We start from the raw sequence: 7,649 nt of genomic DNA on the forward strand, positions 1-7,649 counted from the left end.
GTTATTTCTGCTAATGTTCCTAATAGAGAAGAAAGTCCTAAATTATGGAATTTAGTCACTAAATATCAAATACACTCCCATTCAAGAACGTGTACACGTTTTTGTTTTTTTTAAGAAGCACACTTTTAAGAAAGGTGAGGCTCAGAATGTCTAAAAACTAAGAAACATGCTGAGGCTAAGAATGAGAAAATAACATTTTTTAATTCGTTTTTTTTAAGAACCTTCCAATCCAGCCTTTCATAAGGCTGATTATGTCATAAAGTTTAGAAACATGTAAGAAATATTTAAGGCTCAAAAGGCCGATTTCTTAAGAAACATTGAGGCTGCTTGGTAAAACTAGTTTCTTAAAAAAAAAACGTATAGTAAATATCGCAAAAATGAAGGCCGATTTCAATTTGGAAAGCTTTTCTGCAAGCGCTGAACCGCTTCCTGAAGGGTTACCTGAAACTGAAAAACATGATATTTTGGTTGCTAGAAATAATGTGATCCAAACTGTTCAAGAGTATATAGATACAAATTTGCATCCTAAAAAGAGAAATATTTTGGATCCTGATAAGCCTGAGTATATTGAAATTGGATCTATTGATACAATTTTGGATTCTTTAGGGTTAAATTATGAAACTTATGAATATTACTTATCAATCTCGCCAGAAAAAGATCAGCACAACGATGTAAAAAAAGCTCTGTGTGCAGTGCGTGTTATGCTTGTAGCTAGATTTTGACACACTTTTTGACATCCATTGAATTGATAGAAAATTGAATTTGGATTTAACACAGGTTAAATCGCGGTTTAACTTTTATTTGATAAGCGCAACATACAGTATTCGAATGGCTGGATGGCCACCCTCCGCCAACTGAGTCTACTTTGCTAATAGTCACGTGACGTCATGTTCATAATGGCCATCGCATCTCCCTGTTCAAGTCGACGCTCTAACTGAAAGCTGACAGGATGAAATATTTTTACCTCCCTCCCTCCCTGCAGTTATGGTTGTAGGCAATCCTCACTTATTTATACTAATATTGTATTTATCGGGACAAATTTTCCCCAAAACTTACTATTCGAGGATTAGCCGTAACTTTATGCCAAACTTATATCTACCGACTCACACTTACTTCTCAGCCGTCCGAATACTTGCTTGGTTTCTACCCCTAATCTAGGCCATAGGAAAATGGAAAGTTAAATTGGTATTTACTGCAAATTTTAGAATTTTTTTCAAAAGATAAAGGTACCAATCTTTAGACAAATTGACTACGGATCGGCCTGATACCACTTAATCTTCATCTGGATAAATACGATGCTGTTATCTGAAAAATATATGTCTGATTTGAAATGCGATATCTCGCGTATGAAAAGTGTATGAAGGTTGCATGATACAAAATAAACAGATGAATGTTTATAGAACAATAATATCTAATTAAAAAAAATTTTCTGTGAGGCTGCCTATAGGAAAATACACTTTTTCTAACCCAAATTTTGGAAAAATATACATCACGTGATCGATTCTGTCCAATAGAAGGTTGCAAATGAAGCAAGTTAATTGCACTTTTTACGATGCAAAATGTCATTAATATTTTTACAACCATAACACATGTTTTTTGAGAATCAAGGCAAGTTGGTTATCTATTATTTTTACATCGTTGTATGCTACAACGGCAGGCAAATATTGACATTCAACCAGTGTTTAAGGGTTCTGACCATAGTCCAAAAATTGATTTTGGTATTTGAACATAAAAGTTTTATTTCAGGTTCCTTAACACTTTTAACAAAGAATGCCTTATAAATTGCTTTTAATCGAATCCCTTAAGAGTAATTAAGAATTTATTGCAAAAATGAGTTTATGAACTTTAAAAAGAGTCATATTTGTTGGCATCACCCTCTTTTACAAAAAGTGCTTGTTTTAAGGGGTAATTATTTTTGTTTCAAAATTTCTTTTACACTGTCCGCAAGAATTGAACTATTTTAAATTTTCGAAAATTTTTCTAAAAGTGTGTCAAAAGTTAGACTGTTTTTTAAGCAAAAATCCAGATGAAAATTGATGAAACCCATTTTGAGATTTTCGAGACAAAGAAGCATTTACAAAAATTTTCCGCAAAATTTTATGTTCGGTAAAAGAACACCATCTACTGCGAAAAAATTTTCAAATGTTTTTCTTCGCCGAACTAAGCTCTTCAATTGAAATACTCTTCCTCGCAAAAGTCTTCATTTTCTTCTTCATCAATTTTTTCAATGCAATTTTTGAATTTTCAGATTCAGTAATAGTTTGTCTAACAGAAAATGTATAACATGCCATAGTTTTGTTTGGTCACATCAATGAGAAAACACATTTCAAACACGGCAATTATGAAAAATTCACTATGGTCAGAGCCCTTAATGCATACTCTTAGGTCCAATAAACGGGGGCGGGGGTTCGAATAAACGGGGGTTGGAAAATTTTATAGATTTTAATAACGGGGGCCTAATTGCCGGGGGGTTGGAAATACTTCTGAAACCCAAAAATAAGGTAAAAATAGGCTAAAATCAGGCTATTTAGAGCAAAATAAAGGGCCGTCTCTTTGACAGCTGAAAATATTCTTAGAGATTAATAAACGGGGGGGGTCCTAATAAGGTCCGGGGGGGTTGGAAATTTTCGAAAAATTAACAAGCGGGGGGGGGGCCGTTTATTTGGAACCTAAGAGTACAGGGCAGTTACATACAGGTGTGCCTATTTTTCAGAAAAGTGAAGATAAGTACCCTGAGTATCAGAGGTTAAGTTTTCAAAGAATATATTAACCTCTGAAGACCAATAATATAAATTTTATCGCGCATGTGTCAATCTAATCACTGTAGAAAGAATCAAAGATGAAGAGTAAATATTACCATGTTAATGTCTAGCAGACTGTATCAGTATGCAGTTTACTATTTACGAATCCCCCAGAAACCTCCAAGTGTAATTGAAATGGGTTTCTTTCGAAAGAAATCTTTTACATGATTCCCAAATGTATAACAGTAATTACTAAACTTTTAATTATGGAAATGTCACTTTAAATTAATCGAAATAATAGACAGACTTTATGTTATGATTCTCTATCACTGACTCTTTTTAAAAAGCATTGATGATATTTTTTAGTTGTATTTTCAACGACGGAAATAAAAATATCAACTTTGAACCTCATCCAAGATCTTGGATGGTCGTCATGGTTACTTTTGTCTTCGTTGATTGCGCGCTGAATAGAATCTCGATTCGTCGGCACAGCGTCGATATACGAAAAGTTTACAACTCTAAAGGGACTTAGACTACACAATATATTGACGAACAATATTCGACAATATGGTTTGCGGACCGTAGTGTACGAAGTAAACAACTGGTACTCTATTATAAAAAGGAATTTTCTTTCTGTTAACAATCCCCCTTTATTGTTGGAATATTGCAAATCGAGCTGACAACCTTTTAATATATTGCCGACATTCCTATTATATCATCAATATTGACTGCCAATATATTGTGTAGTGTTGTAGCCTTAATAGAGAATGCTCATCCAGAAGCGTTTATTAACAATGCTGAACTGTGGTTAGAAAATTTTCTGCTATTTCATTCGTTAAACTAACTTACCTCAAGACAGAATTTTCAAGTCAAAGAAAAAAATGAGGAATGCGAGATTTGACAATCTTTGACGAATTTAAATAGATATATTGACCGCCCAAACACAGGGCAATTCAATACTATGTGTTATGTACCGTGGCTAATTTAGACAAGGTGTTTGTGTTCTGTTTTAAACGTCCGGCTACGTGGGTCCGAGAGTTTCAAACTACCGCCGAGAGTTCAAAATTACCGGCCGGATGTCTAAACTCTCGCCCGTATTTGAACTTCGGTCTGGTTTAAAAATGCCAGGAAAGTTTGTCATGTAGTAATTACGTAGGACGCAACTATTATATAGTATCATAGATATAATCTGTCTAGCAGGTGGTATTTATGTGTTGATCTAATGTAACAGAAAACGAGGTATTAGGTTGTTGACGCCAAGGAGATTCCTAGCTTAGCCCTACCCTTATAAGGATGAGCAAAAACACAAAATACACTCAAGGGCAGCTTTTACAAGGAGTATCAAACAAAACATAACATACATATAACTGCAAATACGCATTATATGCTATGAGGAAATTATAGTCTAAGTTCTGAAAACTGAGTGTTCAATATGATGCTGTTTGCAATAACCGGCTTCAGAGGAACACCAGAGAAAAATCTACCTCGATAGGATTTGAAGCTGGAAAAGCGGTAACTAGAAGACTCGTATTTTTTATAAATGATAAAAGGCTTGCCTGCTTATCTTACAATTTCTTCCTCCCCAGGAGGAGATGAAGAACGCAAATGCGGGGAGGATTAAAACCCACTCGAATTCTGTAGAACTACGCTATGTGCCTCTTTCTTTCTTTTCATAATGAATGGAATAACTCGGAGATTCAACGGAATCTTCAAACTATAAGGTTTTAAGCAAGCAATTCTCAATCCTCAGACCAGTGCAACTCGTTTTCAAGCTAGAGACAGCAAGGCGTGGTCTCCTACCGATTAAGGGTTGGTTCAGTCTCTTGTGAGCTAAGTTCAGCCAATTTTGCTGACACGTCGACCCTTTTGCAATTCGACAAAATCAGTCGAAAACACAGCATTTTTGGTGAATTGCTCTGATACTCTAACGAAGCTGTTTTTTGACAGCCTTCTTCAACTGACATAACCTTGTTTCCATTTAATCCCAGAATATTGTGTAGAATACTTCTTTATGGCGACCCGAATTTAGCGTTGTCCAAAATCATGATATATTGAGCATAACGATAAAATTCATCTGCGATACTGGTCGTTTTGGGGGACCGTTATTCTAGTCTTATGCTCCAAGTGCTCTCCTAGCTCTTTTTGTTTGTTTTTCTTTTTGTCATCAATTATTTTCTGTAGTTAGTTTTTGTTGTTTTTTTCTTTTTATATATATTTTCATTTCTTAGTCATATGCTCATTTGTAAGTCATTTGGGGTTCTTCTCCTGGAGGTATATCTGTGTCCTTTTGGGAGGATAGGACCTTTATCTTTGTTATTTGTTAGTGAAAAATAATATATATATAAAATACTATAGATAAAAAAACAATTTAGAATAACCCGCAGTTTTTACCCACAAAATCGAAGAAGGTAAAAGTACTGATTTACCGTTGTCCTCAGTTAGTCAGAATGTAAACAAATTAGAACCTTACCGTCTCCTTCGCAGAAAAACAAACATACATAAACTCGGTAGTCTGCGAAGGAGCGCTGTAAAGTGATCAGTAGAAGGGACCACTTTCGCCTTTGTCGCAGAATTCGATAAAAACTTCTCAGTTCAATGTCTCGTCTCAAATTGTCAGCATTGTATTATCGTAAAGTTAAAGATAAAAGAGATAAAACTAGCCTATTTTCTAATCATGATATAGGAGTGAGTCTAGGCTTAGGGAGGGGGTGCTTTGTCTTAAGCCTATACTGCTATGTTATGAAACTTTCCAGTAAAATTACACGTGATACAATACTAGTTAAATTTATACAGAGAACGCAGTTTCTCACATGGATTTCATGGAATTCTGTTAATAATCGAATAAAATAGGATCAATAGTAAAATACTTTACTAATCTTTAAAATGAGGTACATACATGTTGCATTTTTAAATCTGATTTGCGGCAGAGATTAGTCGTTGTTCAAAGTTCAATGCAGATATAAATTTTTGTGATGGCATATTTTTGTCCGAACATGATATAACATTAAATTAGTTCTACGTTTGCACACAGATCGAATCAACTCAAGGTCACCGAACTCTTTCTTGACCCTCGGAAAATTCGATTGCTTTACTCATTAAAAAAGTATTCTTTTTATCAAAGAATACCACGATTTGGGGGGTTTCAAATTACGATATATGTGATGTTTTTTCCATACCCGGTATTACCGACAAACTAAATTAGGAAATATTAAATTTTTAGGCGACACCGTAAATAATACAACTCTGCATTGAGAAAAACTGTTCGATTTGGACTTAAAAATGCTTTTTACTCCAATTTAGAAAACAGTTGATTTCTGAAGCTGAAACGTTGATTTATTTGCCTTCAGGGTCAGTTATATCATGCGGGCTGATAATGAAAGTTGCAATCTAAAAATGCTTTTATTAAAAAGAAAGCAATTTCCTTCGCAACCCGTGTGTCAAGTATCCACTCAAGCTTAATACATATGAAATACAAACTTTGTTTAAAATTTATCTCTGCAATATTTACCTCCCTAATGTTTTGAAAATTATATTGAAAGAAAAAAATTATCGAGTGAAAACTTTTCGCCAGCATTTACTTTAATAATCCGAAAACTTAACTATAAGACCGCCCGACCTATAAGCTCCTTCTAAATGACTTAGAAGCACCCTTTTTGACCACCTCAGCCCTAGCAAAATCGGAATTATATTATTGCCAGATTCAACTTCTCTAAAAAAATTCATGACTAACGTGCAAAAGCCTCTCTCCTTTCCGACCGACCATCATTCTTTTAATAATGCAAAGGCAAAAGACATGGCTAAAAATGGATGAAATGACCTAGCTAAATTTCTACAAATTGGGGTAACGTCTATAAGACTACGTACAGCTTATCTGTTCAGTCTATCAAAAAACAATTCTACATTCCCATTTCCTGGCTTATCTTTCTCACAATTTATATTCAGAGAAGATTAGCTTCCAGAGCTAAAATAAACTGTAGCGATCCAGTTAACTGGTCGAGTCTGGTTTGAACCAATAACTTTTGATAAACAGCCATATATCTTTCTGTAATTAGCTCTTACAAAGTAAACTAGGGACGGTGCACAATATGAGCATGTTTAATGTTTTTATAAGCATCTAGTTTATAAGAATCAGATCAATAACTCTTGGTAGACAGCCATATACTTTTCGGTGATTAGTTCCTACGAAGTAAACGAAGATATCAAGATATTTTACTGTGTGCGTTAAGCTGTACACCTTGTTTCTTTTTTGTCAGCCAATCAGAGAGAAGAAAAATATTTGACTTTGGTGGTTTTTTTTCTTGTGTAAAAATATTTTCGATATTTTGCTGCTGACAATGGTTTCAAAGGAACGAGACAAGCGCTCAGTGAATAAAAATTTCTAGCTGTGCACTTATTGGATGGCGCTCCAATAAAACGATCTGGTGGAATATAGGCTGCTGGCATCCACTAACGGATTCGTGCTCCTTATAGAGGATGCTTAATAAGCGATATTACCTTTGTCCAGAGATTTGCCGCCTTTAGCAGATACACGGCTAAACCTAAAGACATTTTTAGCTGGCGAGTGTCTACAAATATAAGTAAGTAAGTCTGCGACCGCAGTCGGAGGCGACCCGAAGGCTCCTCTTTCGATAGCTATCTACCCGAAGATAGGGGAGGGCGCCACTCTTTCTCCCTGGATTTCTCCACTTACCCTTGATCCTTCTCTTAGTTGCTGAGCATCAAGCAGAGAGGCATCAAGTACCATTTTGGGAATCTTTGGTATGACCCGGCTGGGGGTTGAACCCACAACCTTGCGAACCCGTAGCCGGATGCTCTACCATTGTACTACGGTCGCTACAAATATAACATTACGTCATGTTTAAATTTTCTGTGAGGCACCAAATCATAGATTGGAAAATATATTTGGAT

Source organism: Clytia hemisphaerica, unplaced genomic scaffold, assembly GCF_902728285.1.
Source record: "Clytia hemisphaerica strain Z4C2 unplaced genomic scaffold, Clytia hemisphaerica genome assembly, whole genome shotgun sequence".
Lineage (NCBI taxonomy): Eukaryota > Metazoa > Cnidaria > Hydrozoa > Leptothecata > Clytiidae > Clytia > Clytia hemisphaerica.